At 25.5% G+C, this 22,700-nt stretch overlaps 1 protein-coding gene across 1 annotated transcript in view; it reads left to right on the top strand.

Annotated features, from left to right (window-relative positions):
- Positions 1 to 22,700, top strand: part of LOC132918959 (putative uncharacterized protein DDB_G0277255) — a 43,152-nt gene that overhangs the window by 11,627 nt on the left and 8,825 nt on the right. The gene's annotated exons all lie outside the window — the stretch shown is intronic.

Genomic DNA, 22,700 nt, shown 5'->3' with positions numbered 1-22,700 from the left:
GAAATGGCTATATATTAGAATAATGTATTAGAGGATATGGGTCAACTACTCACGGCAAGGCAAACGTTATAAATGGACGTATTGATGTATAGAACACTGGTCTGAATATTGTATAATATATATGTATAAAACGTTTTATGGCCATTTTTTTGTTCACCGTATCAAGACCAATGGAACGTTTACCAACAGAATAAATAATAAAAAAAATTCGAATTTGATTGACGAATATAATATATTATGAAATATAAATATATAATATATTATAAGTTAGATAATTCTTTTATCGTAAAATAGGCAGTATATTATATTAGAAAATATATAAGACATTTTTAAATTTAAGAATAAATACGGATAATCATAAACAATTTAAAATAATATATTTTAAAGGTATAAAAATTTAATTTATTGTTTATAAGATATTGTGTGGTTCATGATTAAATAAAAGCAAAATAATTATAAAACTTAAATGCATCCACTGAAACGCTTTGAACTTTACAATAGTCACTGTGATATTTAAAATATATAATATATATATAATATTAATTATTTGTCCTTTTTTGTTCTCAAATGTTATAAAAAGTTGAAAAGTTTGGTCGATACAAAGACGTGGTATGCAAGAATAAAGAGTTGCTGATAAAAACTTTTATGTGATAATATAATTCTTTCGCGTTTCTTTAATGACCTAAACGAAAAAATAAATTATTGGTTTTTACTTTATTCGCTTCAATCACATTCGATACACATTATTCCACCCACTCATGTTTATAATGTATTTCTCGAATTAGACTGAATGTATTATTAACTGACAAAAACCGATTCAAACTATGTGCAACTATTTTGCTGTTATATAACTCAAAACTATGACTTATTAAATATTTCACAATAGTTGTATAATGTTTGTTGCAAAAAATATACTAGTTTTAATAGTTTAATTAGAGAATCCGTCTGTTTGATATTCATATTTCATAGTAATAGTACAAAAATTATTTATGAAACTTTATTTATTAATTATCACTAAAAAGTAAAAATCATGAGTTATACTTAGTGTTATGTTACTGTAATTAGCGCCCTAAGGCAATCATTTTGGGAGGAACTAACTGTCCAACACGTCATTTGATATAATTTCTATAGAGAAGCTAAGATTTTATATACATTATTAAACCTTCTATACTCGTGAATCTCTAATTATAATAGCAATACAAACATAAACATTATATTACTCATATCATAATTATATTTTATTCAAAAGTAATTGGATGACACATTTTTTAACTGTATAATACTTATATATAATTAATAATGTTTTTTTTATTAACTTATATTTATATTAAATTTAATAATATTTACAAGCACAAGATATTCTTAAGTATTGCATAAAATAAAAATAACAAATAATTTTTATAACAGAAAAAATATATTTGTCGTATAGCTGTAGGTAGGTTAGCTATGAACTTTTATTTTAATTCTCTGAATAGTAGCGTCCAACATATGAATACATATTTCGTACTTAATTTGTTGTTAATCAGAAAATATAATTTCATTACCAGACTCTTATTCACTATAAAATAAACAATTTTTCGATTTTTAATATAATATAATAATGATAAATTATACAGAGATGATATACCTGACAAATGTATATATATTATTCAGTTAAAGACTTTGATTTTCGGTGAGTTTTATGTGTAATATAATTTTTTGGCGTTTTATGGAGGAATGAAAACATAAAAATATACCGAAAAAACGGATTGATATACTACTTTTATTACCGGAAAACGACGTTTAGATTTAGGGTAGAAAGAAAAACACGTAAACGCCTGTTTAATACGCACATACTTAATACAAATATACACGTTCTACGTTTACATGGAGTTGTTGACAAGACGAAGGCTAGTACAGTGTAACGAAATCACGTAATTGATTTGAATTGACTGAGGAACCAATAGTAAATGGAAAGCCGTTTATTGACTTTCTGAGGTTAAGTGGTGTTAACAAAATAAACGGAATAAATTCTTTTTTTTAGTTTATTAAACTAAAAAATACATCCAAGTATACTAAAGGTAAGTAAAAAAAATAAGTTCCATGTTCACATTTTACAAACTTAATAAATCTATGTAGTCCAATACAATATAAATTTATATCACGAAATCTAAAGAAAATTAAAAAAAATATTGTCTTTAGTATTTTTTGCGTTGTCATGGATCAGTAAAAAAAAAAAAAAAATAATCTGGATGGATATGAGAAATATTATAATTGATTCAAAAATATGATAATTTTTAAAGCGATCAATTATACTTAAAAACATTTCCACTGACATTTCGATTATTATTTACCGTGAACGATAAGTGAAAATAATTCACAATCTATCTGGGCATATCGATTACCTGCTAACGAAAAAAAATAATCGTTGGATAAGTCTAATCAATCTCTTATTATTTTTTACATCACTCAAAATAATCTACTTTAATATAGAAAATGACGCGTTTGGATAATTGAATTATGATTAATTTATGATATATTAACTATAAGAATAATTATTTAAATTTACTACATCTAAGTTTATGAGTTTAAGACGTTAAAATATTCTGTTTGTTATTCAAGTTATGGTGTTATTAAAAAAAAGATAATAAGTTCAAGAACGCAAAGCAGCTTAAAAAAATTCCAAACCAGCTTATTAGGTTTGAATGTGTTAAAGTGGCGTGTAAATGTGTTAATTGTACTTATTGTATTACATTATAATATTATCATTATACTTTTTGTTCATACAATCATATTTTTTCAAAAGTAATTTTGTTAAAATTTCACCAGTTATAATTTTGATTAAATAATTATTACAATTTCAAATTTATATTTATGAATTAAATGCAATGTAATTAAGTCGTATTATTATGTTTTAAAAGTTCTTGGATAACATTTAATATATATATATATATTTAAAATAAAATAGGCATTTCTCAGTAGATGTATATTTATATATTGCTTGGCCATTTAAATATTTGGAAACTGATAACATAAAAAGTTATTTGACGTTATTGTATACAACTATAATATATTTACACAAAATTAAATTGCATTAATAACCGTAATCGGTATGACATAAAATGTACCTATTATACATTATTTATAATATCACTAATACTGTTTTAGAAGTTAAAATGATACATTTTAATAATTTATAATAAAAATATAATTTAATTCAAAATGTAAAACGATTCTGTTTTATAATTCACGTTACAGGCCTAGGCATTATTATTATTAGCTTCTGTGGAACCTGGCAATCGTACTAAAAGGGATCATGATTCACATCACCTAATGTTACATAATATCGATACAATATATATTTGATGGAACATTAAAATACAAATTTCAACGAACCACGTGTATATATAGTGATAAGGCTACTATGTAGTTTTGACAAAGTTATTATTGAAAATTAATTCTACCCCGTCACGTTTCCAATTGGCCGGCGCTCTATTTAGGCAATTTAACACCATCGCTGTCGTTAATCGCATTAATTTCAGTATTTTTATTCTATATGAAATATACTCCTACAAATACATATTGTTAGGTTTATTAAAGTGTACCAACATTTTGAATAATATTGTCTTCAGTAGGTATAAACAAATTTTTTTTTTATTATTAAAATGTGCGTGGTTATAATATAGATACGAATATTAATGACAAATTTAAGAAATCCTTAACTTTTGCAATTTCAACATATTAATCATAATATCTCAGTATAGATCAGGAAAATGTCTACAAATGAAAAAAAAATACGGGTCGACACAAAATATACACCATAATATTGAAAGCATTGCTAAATATTAAATTATAAATGTTTAACAGATTATTATTATTTTTTTTTAATTAAATCTTATTATTTTAAACTTTTCTGGTTATTCAAGAGGCGTATTATATGTTTTACATGTGACCAAACAAGTTTCTCAAATATCTCATTCCTTGAATTGTTTTTTGTTAGATTCGTATAATATGTCCTATATATTTTTGGAACCTATCCTATTGGTTTTTAGATAACGTTTTTACATATTATAAAAATATAAATTGAGTTAATTTATGTCAAATTAATAGTTATATACTGTGTAAGATCTTGAGTAGTTTTCATACAAATAAGAGTATGTGACATTAGATTGAAACTAACTTAGTTCAATTATGCACGTAACTTAAATTAAAAATGTCTAAAGAATTATATTTAAAGGATAATAATACACTGATTTTGTTTTTGAAGAAAATAAAAACTATACTTAGTATAATATATTTTGGTTTTTTTACGAAATACAGAATTCAAATTATATTATTTTATTTTTTAGAATTACTAACATAAATATATATATTTCATATTTCATATTTATATATTAGGTATATCAACATTTCCAAGTATGCATAATATATAAAATTACCTTACATTGTTTTATTGATATTTATACCTAGTGCAATTGATAATGATATTATTATACCAAATATTCAACTGTAATATCAATGAAATCAACTTTTAAATATTTTATTTGTATATTTTACTATATGCCGGCTATACAGCTAGATATTTTAATCATATACCTGCCAAATGTTTGTATATTCTTATATGAAGATATATTCGATCATTTTGGGTATAATTCGTAAATTTCGATTATATTATGACATATGCGATGCGTTGTGTAAGTAATGAAAAAAGTAATTTTACTAAGAACGAGTTATTTTTTAAATTGAGTTTTCTTCAAGAAGTTTTTTCAACCTAACTGATTGAAATTGACAATGCGTCTATAACACGATTTCTTTATACCGCGGGTACTTAACCTAATTTTATTTTATGGTATATTCACATTAAAATGTTCCTAGATTTAATTTATATTATCTTAGTTTCAAATAGTGATTTATCGTGTAAATAGTTTTATCCATTATTTTTCTTACAATATAGAAAATCGTATATGCTTTTAATACTGCTTTACTTGATTAATCAATTTACAGTAAGTTATTCAATACTATATACATTTTATAATTTATTATTGAATATTTTCGATGATTCATATGGAGATCAGAAATAATTTGTTATTAGTAAACGTAATTTAATTTTAAGTTTACTAAATGTTACTATAGAAATATATAATATATATATTTAAAGATTTATTACAATGAAAATGAATGGTGTTGTAATGTATGCTTTTTTTAACTGAGGTTAAATATGTAAAAGGTAGAAATTATATGGTAGTTATTGGTTTTATTATACATTTTTTCTTGTTATACAATACTACAATATTAATATAATATATAGTTACACCCTAATAAATATGGAATTGTTAGATTTAGTTTTTAAATTTTTCTAAATGAATTCAGTTGTAGAAAATGTGAATGGTACAAATAATATACTTTTTTTTGTGAATATTTGAAGTATAAAATATTTGAATATTTTTCTATAAATTTTAAATAACAATGAAAGTTAATTTGAATTATTTATTTTATGGATAGATTTAAAATTGTAAAAATGTAGGTAGTTCCATGATACCTATTGTTTTCGTTTGTAATAATTTACAAGTTATTTTGTAGATTTTTTAACCTCAATTTTTAGTAATTTGTCTAAATTAAAAAAAAAAGAGTGTAACTGGCCAACATATTTAAACCATTTATAATGTATTAATATATTTTTGATAAAATTTGTTAATTGATCATCATTTCGAAAACATTTATGTTTTGAAAGAGTAGATATTATTATTATTATTTAGATAAAAAAAAAAAAAATTGGTGTTACTCGAATTTAAATTCTGGCCACGCCGTTAAGACAAAGATGTCATTAATCATCCATATTTTTTATTTTTATTTTTTTGTGGTTGGTAAAAGATAGGAAATGCTCAAGGAAAAAATACATCGTTTTAACGCGTGTATAACCACCCTTTCTTACCCTCTTTCAGCGTCTCGCTGTATATATATATATAATTATAGTTTCCACTAGCTGGTGCCAGCAGCAATAGCTATTTCGTCACGTTTTTAGCCCTGATGAAGGCTTTTTGACACCCCCATAATATCATTAGTTGTGGGTTATATTGAAGGAGAATATTGGTCGGAAATGAAGGTGTCGAGTCGGCGAATTATGTGCGTTATTAAGTCAAAACTCCCGTAGAAATAGCAGCACCCGACGACAGTGTAGGTCTGCCACACCTCCTCCGATTGGGCGCGGCATGGCGGCCGTTCACTCGTAACCCTTCTCCATCACCGTCGCTGCCACAAATTGATTGATGGACGTCGTCGAAGTTGCACGAGGAGGGTGTGCATAAGTATGGAAAGGAGTGTAGTAGTAGACTGCAGTGCACGGCGAGCGGTATTAAATCACTGGTACACTTAGGTTAATTATATTATGTATGTCTGTGTTTTGTGCGCGCGCGCGGGTGTGTGTGTGTGTCAACTCGGTGAAATTGAGAACAGGGTTCGAGGTCGAGGCCGGGAAAAAAAAGATTGAAAATGTGTTATTGCTTGTTAACGAAACAATGTGGATGGAAAAAATGAATAAATAATTAGTGGCACGCATATAATAGCATTGCCATCTGTATATGATATTATTATAGTAATATCGCGTCGTACATGCCTAATTTTTCCGCTCGCAGCGTACTGCACAAGTATATTATTATTATTACCATTATACTCCATTACTGATACGAATTATACACGAGCGTCACGTAAATAATATGTATATATAAATATTTATACGTACATACTACATATAATAATATGTATAATGCATATAGCATATTATATATATATATACATATATAGGTATACACACATATGTATCATATTATATATGCGATCATGTAGGCCGAGGGGAGGTTATACGTATATGCGATAAGAGCATAATACTCGGTTGACCCGGGGAAAATGCGATGTGCAAAATACAGAGGAAAAATCTAGGTCACCGTGCACAGTCATCGGTCTGTCGTGTACGCCAAAATCGTTTCTCGCTGCTGCCGGTCGCCCCCTCAACAAAACGCAGTCACGCAGCACCAGCCCTCCTCGCAGCAGCTGGTTAAAAAGTCCACTTGAATAACATGACGTACAATATATAATATATATATATATATATATATATATGCGTAACTTTTACCGCCTCTACGAATACAATGAAAAAGATGATTTTCCACCCCCATAATAATGGTAAAATGATTTTGTACACATTTTTAATATTATGTGTAGATAACCTACATTTAGTTCGGATCTGTATGCATCATATTTCCACACTAACTAAATAAAATTAGGTAAACCTTATAACACACGAATTGTTAATTTTATAATACAATACACGTATGGAAATCGTATAATATATACATTGTACATTATATCTATTTTATATCGTGTAACTAATAACAATATTTATTAAATCGATATATTTTATTATTTAAAATCACCATGATAATGTTTACGGAAATTATGACGTAATAATATACTGGTTGGATTTGGAAACATTAATCACCCAAAATAGCAAGCAACGTTTTAAATGTTTTAAAATCGTTTTTAGCCTGAAGTAATAATGTTAATCAAATAACTAAAATAAAAAAAGCTGTTTATTATACGTTGATGGATTTTGTTTGCACAAAAATACGCGTTTTTGTCTAATATTGGTGTATAACAAAATTTTAGTGCTATAAATCTATTGAAAATCGGTTATGAATAAGATAAGAAACATTCCTAAAATATTAATAATATAAGAGAAAACGTCTTTACTTTTTGTTCTTTACTTTTCTATAATTATTTTTGTAAGACATATGTTTTTGAAATTACTTAAATTCATTTTTTGAACACAGTTTTATATATATGTATATAATATCAGGAGTTAAAGAATCATAAAAATGTTTATCGCAAAAACTTTTTCAAAACTTACTTTTCATAAATACTTAAACGTTATCTTTGTTTGATTATTTCTTGTTTTTAAAATTTATGTAGAATATGTTTAAGTTAATTTAATATTTTTTATTTATAATATTAATATTTAATATTATTTATAAAGTAATTTAATGTTTGGCTTATTTTCATTTCCATCATATTTTATAAAGTCATATTTTAGTGATTAAATATTTATTGTACACTAATAAAAAGATGATTTAGATATTTTAGTCAATTATGAACATAGTCAACACTGAGTTCAGCATTATATATTATAGCTATAGATTTTACAATAAAAAAAACATGTATTTGCTTTTATATAACGTGATATAAATAATTATGGCTTAGTTTTTAATGGAAAAACCAAATAGTATAGAACTGACAATAAACTTTTTAACAATATTTTGAAAAAAATTATAGTAAAAATAATAACGGATTTATGAAAGGCGTGGTTATCTATTGTCCATTAAAATATTTGAAATATTGACATTATTTGTTAGGACGATATCGGTATTGTATGTTTGTATTGATTACAGTTTTTACATGGAATCACAATAAAAAATTCAACTACTTTATAGATCTGATATGTTAGATAAACTCCTTTGGGAAAAAATTTACAATATTACTGCTCCCTAACTAATTAAAGTTTTGACTTATATTTATGTATATTTTTATTAATAATATATTTGGTTAAACAAAATAATATTAGTATGCTTTTATTATCAAGGTACAATTATCTAATGAAATAAATTATTAATGTAAATATATATTTAGGTAATTAACTTAAATTAATTAAGAAAAAAATATATAAGTGATTAAATTGATATATTATTTTTTACATCCTTTTATTGTATTATTCAAGTACAATAGATAACCTCATTAATGCATTCACAAAAAAATGTCCCAGAGAATAAAAATTACATTTAAATTGAAGAAAGTTTAATAAAATATATGTACATATAATATTATATTATATATTATATTAAAGAAAAAAATCTATGTCATATGTTTTCAATTTATTAATTTTATTTGGTCGTATGAGGTCTAAATGTATAAATTAAAACATTTGTATTACAAAAAATATAATTTGTTTATATTTATTTATTTAGAAGATGGTTCGTATGATAATTTTGTTTAATCGATTTTTGTATAATAGAAAGTTTTAAAATATGGTAAACAGCTTCAAAATAGGCGTCAAAACGGGAGCCGGTTATATACTTAACCCCTCGCAAGTTGTAGCGTCTTAATTTTTTATTTTTTTCCCGAACTTTACTAAAAAAAACTAATATTATTTTTATAATAATATATAATATTATGTACACGTCAGTTCAATATAAAAAAGATTGCAGCTGATTTTGCGACAACGTTCCTATAATAAATGGTTATTACATATTACATGTTTAGATTAATTATGGAAGTTTTGAACTACAACTTAGAGTACTTAGACAATCACGCTGACTGAGATAATACCTATTTATTTTATCATGAACCACGTAGGTACCCACTTATCTATTTTTGTATAGTTGATTATCAGTTTTATGGTGTCAATACATTTTACGGTGGTTAGATTGTAATGCTAGTTTTCTATGAATATTGTAGTATGATATTTTATAACTAACGGTTGTATAAATGTAAATACACCACGCACAATATTAATAAATATACAGTTCGTCTTTGATCTCAATGAAATACAAGAAAAATGAATTTAAAAAAAATTCTGTTATAGTACAAACTTATGTTTATAATATGTTTATTATTTTTAATTTTTTACAAACCAACATTTTTTATGAATTTTTTTTTTGTAATATATTATTTATTAGTAACTTAGGTACTTGGTTTTGTTCTGATTTTTATATGCGACTATGAACGTTAGTTTTTACAGCCCCTGCTTAAGGGTTAATAGTAATGAAGTACATAATTATGTTATTGGTCAATATCAGATTAAGTATCAGCTTATAAGGATGGATTCTCACATTCATATTATTTATATCATATAGTTGTCCGTGAATTGTCTGATATAACTATTAGATACGTGTTTTTGAAAGATATTTAAATATATATATATTTCTCCCTTAATCGATAAATTGTATAATATGTATCAATGATTGTAAAGGTTATCTTATAATAAAACTGGTACGATACCTAACATCAAAATCGATGTTCACGTATTATAAAATATCATATTATAAAACGAACAAAGTAAAAATCAATAGATAGCTAAAGAATTAAATATTGAAATTCAAGAGTAAATTTAATGACCGACATTTTATAATTTGCTTAATTTTTCAAGATTGGCTGTCCCAAAAATCAATCTTTAATCCTTTTAAATATAATTAATTTAATGTTAATATCTTCTACTACTATCTTTCTACTAAAATGGACCATTTTTCTACAAGGAAATTCAATTTATTATTGTCTTTTTAATCAAATATTATAATGTTTAGTTGGGATAGATTTTAGTTTTACTCGTGATATTTCTATTATGAAATATTTTTTAAAACATAATATTACAAAATAATGTATTGATTTGTTTGGTTGTTGATTTTTGTATATTCTATAATAATTTGTTGTTCAATTGTACTTTGATGACGTATCATGTTATCAATATCATTCACAATGTTTATTCAATTTACATACTCACATAGGTACTCTGTGCTTATTGCAGGGGCGTTTATTATTCATAAGTAAAAATAAAAACAAAACTGATTTATTAAAATGACGAATTAATAATAAAATCATTGTGCGTACATTGATGGAAAACGTGGCAACACGTATGGGAATCCATTTGGTGGCTCCAAACATTATGTCGTCTGTTCGTTTTGCTCAGAACGAAGCTATTGCCATCGCGATAAAATTATACGCTGTGAGTCGTTAAAGTTTGGTAACATATTCCGTAAAAACGACGGCGGTGGTGGCATGGCATCACGTTCTCAGTTTTCACCAAGATAATATTATTCGATACGAGATGTAAGTTGATGATCTATCCTATATGTTTTATTCACTCCGTAGTACAGCTCATCAGCTGTTACAGCTGTAATAGTATGTTAACGTTTTATAATTCGTTTAACGATCACGAGGCGATAAAATTGACTGGTCTAATAAAATACAACAACACAAGCAGCACGGAGTAAACAAATATACTACATTTTAAACACCCGATTCGAGCAATACGATAAATCTGCGTTAAATTAAAAATATTAAAAGACACAACCCGGATACATATTGTGCGTTATAAGTTATTTACTGATGCGCGTAATACCATATTATACAGAGTTGATTAAACACAGTTGGGTAATGTATTTCAGTAATATCATGTATGTTTGGTTCTATTGTTTTTCACTAAAAACCATTTAATGATACAGAATTCGATTTCTCCGAGATTTTATTTGTGCCGTACTTCAATAATGGTATTGTTTGTGTACATAATTTATTTAATAATAACAAAACAAAAACATAATGATTAATGATTTTCAGCCATTACAACTTTTTACTCTTAAATGGTAATGTACAGTATAGTTAAAATGGTTCCTACATTTGGACATACATCAGTATGATTTTTTTATACGACACTTAGTTATGTACATATTGGAAAGATGTACACATTTTTAAAATGTTATATAAATTAATAATTTTAGGCAAAAGAAGTTTTTCAGGTTTATATAAATATTATATAACTATAATTTGAGATAGAAAAGTAGATCTACAGTAAAAAACGATATCATAGTTGTTAAAATTTCATCTTTATTTATGTTTTTATAAAAATAAAAATAATAATAAAATATATTATAATATGTTATTAAACAAACAAAAAATATAATATCATATTAAAAATATTTATAAAATATAATATATAAACATTTAATATAATGAATATAGCTTTATGTAAATAAGTATTTTTTGGAATAAGTCTTAAATTTATGTCACAATTCAAATGTTTATAATTTTTCTATAATATTATATAATCTAGTTATTTATTATAATTTAATTATCTAACATGACACATTCTATTGTAACTGTAATATCGTGAGTAGTTGTTGTCTTGTTGGTTATTTTATAAGAGTAATTATTTTTAATAGATCAAAACAACATTACTGTTGATGCCTATCGGAAATCATATACCTTTGAATACAAACCACAAAACATTAATTGAAATCAATTCTGTCAATACTATACACTTATGTATATTATTTTTACTTTACCTTACAAACCAACATTTTTTATTTTTTATGAAATTTTGTTTTTTGTAATATATTTATTAGCAACGCACAAGTATGTACTGCGTTATATAACATCGTTATTCGTCTTGTGTCGATAATTCTTCGACGCAAACTTTAGAAGCTTATTGTTAAGACAAAAAAAACTATTTGTTTACACCACTAAAACATAAATCTATACGTATTACTTTAGCGTAACAGCGAAAAAATGCACCATGATTTATTTGATGCATGTTTGAATATACTGAAATATAATACAACTTCAACAGTAGGTATTAAAAAACAAGTTCTCCAGAATTAAAATACGTGTATTCATTTTCATATCATAACGGTGCGAACTATATTATTTAAATATTTTGTTCTTTTAAAAGAAGTAAAACGTATTCATCTAAATTATCCACATAAATATATAAATTATACTCAGATGCTTTTTGTTCTTGTATATTCATAAGTAAAGCATGATTTTGAATATGTAATATAATAGATAGATCAAAAATATCTTAGTGTTTCACAAACATTACATTTTTGATACCAGACAGGAAATCAGGTATATTAGTTTGCTTTTGGCTATATATAATATTCAGTGAAATTTTAATTTTGTGGTTATTTTAGTTATCTGAATCGAAATTGATAACAAAATTATACGTTATTTGTCATACATTTTTATATCTTAGTAACTATTTGTTTAATTGTGAATACAACTGGAAAACATAATCCCTAACTCAGATAGGCCCGCTCTAAATATTTTTGAAGCTTAGTATAAACTTCTATTTACAAGTGAATTTTTAAAATACACGCTCTTTTAGTATTCATATTAATTGATTTAGAAGATAAAGCAATATTTTTAGTTTAAAAAACAAGTAGTTTAATCTTTGAATTGCACCAACATAGCCGGTATGAACGGTACAACAACTCCAGACCAAGACACTAATTAAAGAAAAACAGGTAAAACGTGGAATGAAAAAACTAGGGTTTTCTGAAAATATTACATTACCTCAGGTTTTGAGTTACCATATTTGATCCATTATCGTACACATACCCGTCACAGTTATTTGCTTATGACATATTGTAATCATATCACATGTTTCTATGAAACGTAAAATTATAAATAGTACGAAAAAAAATAATTTTTGAAACTAATTTTCCGGATTGTTTTTTGTACACGAGGTCCCGCGGCGAAGTATCAACGACAGCCCGAACTCGAAAATCTATATATGCATGTTTCGTGAGAAAATAATGACGAAATGGTCGAGAGGGTGCTTATTATTAAGGAGGAATACTGTAACGGATATAGTCTCGATAAAGAAAAATTAAGAACAATGGTTATTCTGCCCGTCCGTTTGACCACAGGCGATTGCAATATAAATCGAGACAGTGTGGGTGTGTGTGTGTGAGACAGAAACTGAGAGAGAGAGAGAGAAGAGAGATGGTGTCTGGCCTGTCAACCATCGTCACCTCCACTTTACCTCCAGCCGCCACGCTGTACTAACTTTTATCGGCGACAGCGGTGGTCATGTATGTGTTTATGTGTATGTGTGCGCATAAAATATAGACGCAAAAGATAGGACAAGTCTGGGGTGTGCATTTATTGCCACGGCCGAGTCGGCAACGACGGCGGCCAACCGTGCCGGGCCGAAAGGCCGTGTAAGCGCCCGCTGCTGGATGAACGTAGGTTATAATCCTCCGGTCGGGTTACTATAGCGACCGGAGTATCATCAGACGGGGGTGTCACGTGTGGTTTGCGACTTACAGACGCTACACGCCGTTAATCGATTTACTCCTCTTTCCATACACGCACACGCAATGGCGCGGCACATGTACTGCACGGGCACATTACAATAATATAATATTATACCGACAGTGATTTTTAAGCCGGCCCAATATATAATGACGTGTAGTATGCATTAAAATATTATCGTTCCGTCGCTAGACGCGCGTGTTATTGTCGTTCGAAAGAGGTACGGCGAGAAAAAAAATATCGTCAATACGCAATACGTGTCACGTACCGGCGCGTAATAAAATTGCAATGCGCTTTTAAAATTAACGAGTGTCACCGTCTGCAGGTATACGTTTTGCAATCGTCTATCGGACTGCAGTTGGTGCACAGTGCTAGTTTGAAGGTTTATCGAGTTCAACTATACGAAAATAATTTTAAATTCAAAAAGTGTTTGCTGACCGTATTCAATCACGATATGATTTCAATTAATCCAAAGTATTATATTGTGTGCTATGCTTTACGGTTATTTAAGAAAAATAACGTCTGCTATATTCGTAACAGAATAACTGTTGATGCATTAATACACACACACATATATATATATATATTATAATATGGTTTTAATATGTTGGCCTAGATGATATTTTGCTTAATATAATAATATACAACGAATTAACGTAAAAGCTTAAAATATACTTATATAATATAGTTCTTGTTTTGTTATTACATCTTTATTATGCATTAAGAATATTGAATACAACTACCTATACCATAAATATTATTTTAACGATAGTTCCGCTTGTATTCTTAAAATGTATATAGTATCATAATATCAACTGTCACTTTTGGCCATAAAGATAACTAGATAATCATTAAAATACTACTCGACCTAATATTCGATGACGATTGAATCGCCAAACCTACTATAAACTAATATTTTATTATTAGGAATGATTAACAAAACATATTAAAACGAGTTTTATATATCTACGTTTAAAGTAATATATAATAATTTAATCAATATAATATAATAGTAAGTTTTAGTCGTTAGCGCCAAATACAAATTAATTATTTTTATTATTTATTATAAGTACTATCTATTTAATCTTTTTTTTATAGATATAATGTCAAAAATAACTACATTTGTTGGTTTATTACTATTTTAGAGGCATTAAGCCTAAAAGTGTAGTTGATACATTTATAATAATTAGGTACACATATTATATGTAAGTAGTACCAAAAAAATTATTTTTATTATTCATAAATATAATTTATTTTTAGGTCAATATTACATAAAAATAGTTAAATAATATAATATATTATATGAATATGAACAGAATACTTGTGAAAAATTTAGGATAGAATTCTTTTAATTCATATTCAGATTTCAATTACATAAAATATTGCGTCATAATAAAATTTTAACTATATGACTTATTTCAGAAATAATATACTTTCATAACATCCCACTCCATTTGGACATGTTCATTATTATTACAGTTGAAAGCTTCATCGCACAGCAATACCTAATTAATTAAGTTATATAATATCAGTAAATCATTTGTCTAATTGGTTTAACATGTCCGTAGTTAAAACAATATCAAAACACAATGAGTTCGTTTAAGAAAACCTCAGGGTTATGAATAAAAATTTCAGGGGTGCTTCAAATAGTATACTAAACCAAAATCAATAATACAATATATATATATATATATATTTGTTTCGTTTGTAAAAGAAACGGAGACGGAAAAGTTCGTTTTGTTTAACGTCCATGGTATATAAGATGGTATTGTAGTCTGATGATCAATAAAATGCTATAGTTATGAACAATGCTTATTGCAGTCCATAACAAAGTTATGAGATCACGTGTTTCGAACGTCCGTCCAAAGGAAAAAGTAATTGTAATCCGGGTCAGATTCATACTTGAATCCACCCAAGTTATGACTTTAAAATTCAATTACGACTGTTGAAGTTTTAAATCTATCAAATATGTTTTATTTATAACAAAATTGATCAAAACATATTTTGAAATTAATCATTATGGATATTTACTGATGATAAAATGATATTATAAAAATATTTGTATGTTAAGTAATTTTTTTTTTAACACACATTTATAATTAAATCTTACTTATTAAAAATAAATTGTGTTACTAAATTTAATACCAAACCTATTTAATAGTAATCTAATCTAATTTTGAATAATATAGATTATTCCCATTTCTTCAGTTATGATTATAAATTTCGCCATGAATTGGTTTTTAGAATTATAATATACTTTAAGATTTTATTTTTAATGTTATTTAAATAGTATCCCGCTGGTAATTTTAAATTATAGACTTCCACTGAAAACTACCTTTTTTTAATATAAATTGTTATGTAGTTGATTGTTTTTATTTAATACTGACGTTTATAATTCAAAATTTGAATCAGGATTTAGTATTTAATAAACTATTAAGTTTGTGAATACTTGAAAATTATAGTAAATCGTATAAATATTTATATTTTACATTTTTATTCACTAAAACATTTATTAAAAAAATGGCTCAAGTTGGTATGAGACTTTGTTAGAAAGGGTTTTATACGTGGTTTAATTTGTCTCATATTATGAAATGTTCGATAGATCTCTTTTTCTATAAGATGTTGTGTATCAGCAGAAATCGGGGTAAATATTCCCCAATGAGGTTCCCCCTTTGTTGAATATCCATCAACCCTCTTGTCACAGTTTTCTCTCTTTTCTTCTGATATGGAAAGCGAAGGGAGGAATTTTGATGTTTTTATACGCTTTTTGTCGTTCTTAACGACATAATAACGTACTCTCAAAGAAAAAAAAATACAGAAAGTTTAAGATTAATAGTTAGTTTGGATTTAAAAAAAAATATATATTTTTAGCCAAAACCCTGAGTCAACTAATGTGTTTAATTGCTCTAACCTTAATTAATATAAAAAGTTTGAATAATTATAGCACTTTTTCAATCTTATGTTTACATTTAATAATGATTATCATATTAAGATTTAATAAAAATACATCATAATAACCAATTAAATAATTATTAATAAATCGATTTTACAACTATTTTTATTTTTAAACATATTCAATTTTTGTATGAAAATGATGTTCATTATTTAACCAATAACTATTACTCAACTTTTTAGATTAAATTAAAATAATATCATCATGAAATAAATAAACTAATCACAAATACAATTTAAAATACTATAAAAGACAATATTTGGTTTTTAAATTATATTGAATCTTTGCATTAAAATGTCAATACTATATATTAAAAATATCAAAATTCACCTTAAAAAAGACTACTGTAATATTATTACAAATTGCATTGTATTTCGTAAATATTTTACAAAGTAAGGAAATGTTAATAAATTGTATAACTAATTTAAATTCTGCTCAAGTATTACAGTTATATTTTGTCAAAATACATTTTTTATTCATCTCTTTTATTCTTCTATTCTTTTAACTTTTCATACTTAAAATCTAATCCAATTTATAAAAAAATCATTGATTAGTGTATTTTAATATATAAACAAATTGACTTGATTTAATTTGTAGTATTTGTGCATTGTAATATTGTTCGTTGGTGATAACTAAAAATTCATTAGCCATATGAAATCATTGGATTAATTTTGATCTTCAAAACTGTAATATATTATTTAAATATATTTTAGGTATATTGTTAAAAAAATTGATTGTGAAGAAAAAAGTGCTTTTGAGATTTGAATGTCATGATAAGTATATTCAAAATTCTACATTTTTTTAATGATCGTAATATAAATTATAAAATAATTTAATTGATGAACGCTGATCGAACCCTGCTTTGAGTTTTAAAATATTAAATTGTATGAATCGTACTTAAATATCTATTAATGGTTGGACAATCACGTATATAATTTTTAATCACATCTATAACGAGGATCAGCATTTTTTTATATTTAATTTTTAGATTTGCTTACTCATACTTTATGTAATCTATCAATATTAATACATTACTATTTATCAATTAGTTCAATGTTTTGTCAGAAATTTTAAAATTTATATTGGTATTCTGTGACCTTTTAAAGGCTATTGACGTGTTTGAAAATAATTAATTTGCATCGTATCGTTTTATAATTTTATTTTATTGCGTGACATAGTTCAATTATTTTGGTAAAATATTATCCTCAAGTATAATGCTGTAAAATAAATAAGTAAATTATTCTATAAAGTGTGAAATAAATAACATGTTTGGTATCAAGTTTTAAATATGCGTTCAAAAAGTAAAATACAAAATATTTATTGTTGTTTCGTTAATTACAATTTTGTTTAATTTAAGATTCCTGGAACAGTATTCCTATTAAAAAAAATGTAGATACATTTATTTAATTTATATAATTTAACTTTAGAACAATATGTGTTTGGAAAACATACTTTGGCAATTAGTATAATAAACATTGGTCATAAATGTAACGGTGATAGTTATTATCTTTAAAAATATGATAATATCATGAAATAATTATTTTGCATGTGTTACATTAAACTTTTTAGGCGTATTAATTTTATATACGCACAAATATACTATTTTAATTTTTCGAAATTTCTAAAAGAAATAGTTTTCATTTTAAAATAGATGATATTTACATATTAAACGAAAACGATTTAATCTATTCATGTATTTAAATTTAATTTTTATAAAATTCTTTGAATAGGTACCATGTGAGTACTTTCATTAGTTTAATTTCACTTAACATGAAATGATTGTATAGATTACATATTATATTAAACTAATGACATCAGTTATGTATAAAATTTATATAAATTACTATATAAATTATTTATTTAATAGTATAAAGTAAGCGAAAAATATTAATGATATCTATTGATGTTATATAATACTCTGATTTCAATAATAAAAAAAAAGATGAAATTATGTAGAAACCGTATTTGGAGTAAAGTACTAAAAAGTAAAATGTATAACATTATTTTACCCAAAACAACGTAACCATTCTTTGTTTAACTAAACGATTTAGTTATATATAAAAATATATACAATTTATAGCAACACCAATATTATTATAATTGCTTTAGTTAATAATTGTAATACTGTTTTCAAACATGAATCCACGAAAACCGTATTAATTTACTTATTTTTTAAGTTATAAACGTTGGTTTTAAAAAGTAATAATTTTGTGTATTATATCTGTATCAATGTTGTACCTTTTAATATTAACAAATCAAACTGTTCTTTATTAGCATTGTGAACTTTAACTTTTGATAATAATGTTTCCCAGAGTATAATAAATATCAATTAAGAGAAACATTTATGTTTTCCTATTTATCATAACATGCATATATTTGATTAAATATATTTTACACCAACTAAATAATTTTGAATAAATTCATTATATTTTATTAATAATTATGATTATAACAATAATAAATTTATACAGAGTATACGTATTTACACGTATGCATGTTTATTACATAAAATTATAAATAAATCTAATTAATATTTTAATAGCTCACAGTAATGAAATGTTATTAATACTATTTTTATCATTATAGCTTGAGTTACTAATTTAGATTCGTAGGGGAGCGATGAATGTATTGATCTGACTAATGTGTGCGCGCGCGTGTGTGTGTGTGTGTTTTTTTTTTGTGTCAGTGTACAAAATAAGTTGCTTATAAAATGCTTCAATTTTAAATTTGAAGGTGGTTTTGGATAGAAAATTAGATTTAGTTTATACTAAAGAGGTCATAATTAATATTCCCAATACTTTTTTTTTCAGTATCGGGAAAAAACAAACAAAATATTAAGCAAAAATGAGAATTCTTGTGCAAATCCAATATTATTATTAAAATAATTGTTTTGTAACCGTCGGTACCAAAATTTAGATAGTTTTTGCTTATGTTTTCACTAAGAATGGTTTTTCATTGTACGCAATAGGTGATCATTGAACTTTAATTTAAAAAAATCCACAATACTCAATAATGAGTATTAATCAGCACCTAATTACTGCAAGGTGATACACATATTTTTGCCTTTTAAAGATTATAAACTGAAGTAAGGGAATTATTAAATTAATACGTATATTGTCACGAATAATATCGGAATTAGAATTTTCGTGATAATTGTTTTGAATTGAATACACTTCAATTTAAATGATTGTCAAAATATAAAATATTATTATGTGGCATAAATAGAAATTAAAAAATCTTTCTGACAGGTCTATAAACTGTTGGACTGAGTTCGGTGAAAAAAAATATAGTCATGAAAACAATAAGTTTCCTCTTATGTTTATGCTTAGAAGAATTGAAGGAACGGTGTTTGAGTAAATTTTACAGCGTCACTATTTGCCATTGTGTGAGGAACTTGGTGAGCGATGGTAGTTGAATGAGTATGGAAGAGAAAAAGAGAGAGAGTGAGAGAGAGGGAGTAGGAAAATAGATGGACAGATAGGGTAAGAAATAGTGTGAAAGCGTGAGCGAGATGGAGAAGAGAAAAAAGGTAAAGATAAAATGAGGGCCGACCTCTTGAACTCCGATCGACACCCGTCACGCCTTTGTCAGACTATAAGAGCCTGTAGTCGTAAGCCCACTTTAGCATGTGCCTTCCAGTGTTATTTTCCGGTCTCTATGATCCCTGAGTGGCAGGCAAACCTATCTAAAAGATGAGGTGAAGGGATATTATATCACGAACAGATGAGAAAAAGAGTAAGCGAAAAATAGTAGAGTGAAAGAGAAAAAGAATAAAAGGAAAGGAGCAAGGAATAAAAAAGGGAAGAATAAAAATAAAATAATGTCAAGTTTTAATTGAAAAAGTTAAACGTTAAGGAATCGTCTCACATTTTCTCAGTGCAATAAATATTAAAATGAATGCACGTGCCTCTACAAAGGACAATAAATGCTTAAAATGCTTCTGTTAATTACGCGGACTAGATAAATTTGGTAATATTGTATATTTATATGTATGAGGTACGCTCGTGGTTTTTAATATAATTTATGATAAACTAAGATCCGACTGATATACCTATACTGATCACAATTCACTGTTGTTTTACACTACGTTTATGATTTGACGATTCAATGGATACGAACATTTTGAATTTCACGTTTTTATGTCTATATTCTTAGCTACATTTTTTGCCGATAAATATTGTGCTATTCGGCTTACTTAAAGTTTACACCGTTTAAGAATCACTGATTTATTGCTTGAATAGCAGATTATTCCCTTCAGTAAACACTTGGTTTTATGTCATCTGCAAATGACACTATAAACTCCTTTCCTCTTGTCATCTTGCCTTTCTCAACATAGCTCCACGCATATACCTACATTATTATGTAAAGTACGCGTGACAAAACAATCTTCAGATACTCTTGGGGGTATTTTATATATAACACGTACTTTCTATATAAGTATTTTTTTATCAATACCTCGACAGAAATAAATTTAAATAATGCAAAATATTTGTTTAGTTCATTTTTAATAAACATATCAGTATAGTATTAGTGTATTATTTTGTTTTTGTTATCAATTATTATTGTTTTTTTTTAAACTGTATGCTCATCCAATGTTCACATAATTTTCTAATTCTAAAATTGTGACCTTATTTGATCATATTATATTTCATTAGCACTCGTCACAACATTATACTTTTGTAAAGACTGTTTAATCATAGAACAAATATTGTTATAATATATACTTATTTGATACGAATGTTGTATATCTGTTATTTAGTCTTTCTTAGTACATTATAAAACGAATAATGAAAATTTAAACACGTTATATGATGACACTGATTAAATATTTATGAATCAATTCCAAAGTTAGAATCTTTTGGTTTATGATCTTGAATATTTTAGCATTTCGGAGTTGATTCTATCATCTGCAATACTCATATCTACATTAATTATTCTAAACAATAAACATATATTAAATAAAAATCATTTTTACCTGTCGGAAGTATTAGATTATTATTTTATTTTTTAATTGAATGGAAATATTAATTTTCCAGAATAAATATTCAATTTAAACAATTTAGTCCCTAGTTTTCAAACTAGAAAAAAATATTTTTATGTGTCATTTTATCGTACTAATTAAATTAAAAATACTCCTTATACTATGTAAATATATTAATGTACTCAGTTTATAATTTTGATGTAGATTTATTTTATCATAATAATTAAATTGTTTCTTTTATATAGTAACTTAATATTATTATTAATAACAGTGATTTTAATATATAATTATGTTTTAAATATTATATCCGTTTTTAAGGTAAACATTTTGTAATTAGGCTGTAAATATTGATTGCATTGGGTGCTTCTAACTATTTAAATAAATACCTAAATACATAAAAAAAATTTACTTATACCTTTTATATTTTAAATTTTATAAATGTAAGAAAAATATACAATAATTTTACATTATTATTTTTTAATTAATATTTTTTTTTATACGCTTAAAAATATTAAAATGTATAACTAGAGTAATTATACGATAATATATTAATAATGTTTATTTAAAATAAATTATGGCTTATATAATATAATTGAACTATAATCACAATAAAGTTTTTTTAAAATAAAATATAATATATTACTAAATTATGCTAATGATAAATCACCAATAATAGCAAGAATGTACTTTTATACTAATTTTTAAGATATCGCATAAAGTAATTTAACTTTTTTTTTACAAATTAATTTGAAATTATTAAGAATACATAATATCACAATAATATAACTACAAGTATTTTATTACTTCGCATAATTTTTTACTAAATAAAATATAATCCCCTTCCTTTCCATTTGTACGTTCTTCCGTTTGTAATAGCTGCCAAGATTTTTATGACGATGATTGATGGGCAAATTTTAAAATATCATAAAC

The sequence above is a fragment of the Rhopalosiphum padi genome, chromosome 1 (assembly GCF_020882245.1).
Source record: "Rhopalosiphum padi isolate XX-2018 chromosome 1, ASM2088224v1, whole genome shotgun sequence".
Taxonomy (NCBI): Eukaryota; Metazoa; Arthropoda; class Insecta; order Hemiptera; family Aphididae; genus Rhopalosiphum; species Rhopalosiphum padi.
The sequence above is the reverse complement of the archived record's forward strand: the minus strand, read 5'-3'. Positions and strand labels throughout refer to the sequence as shown.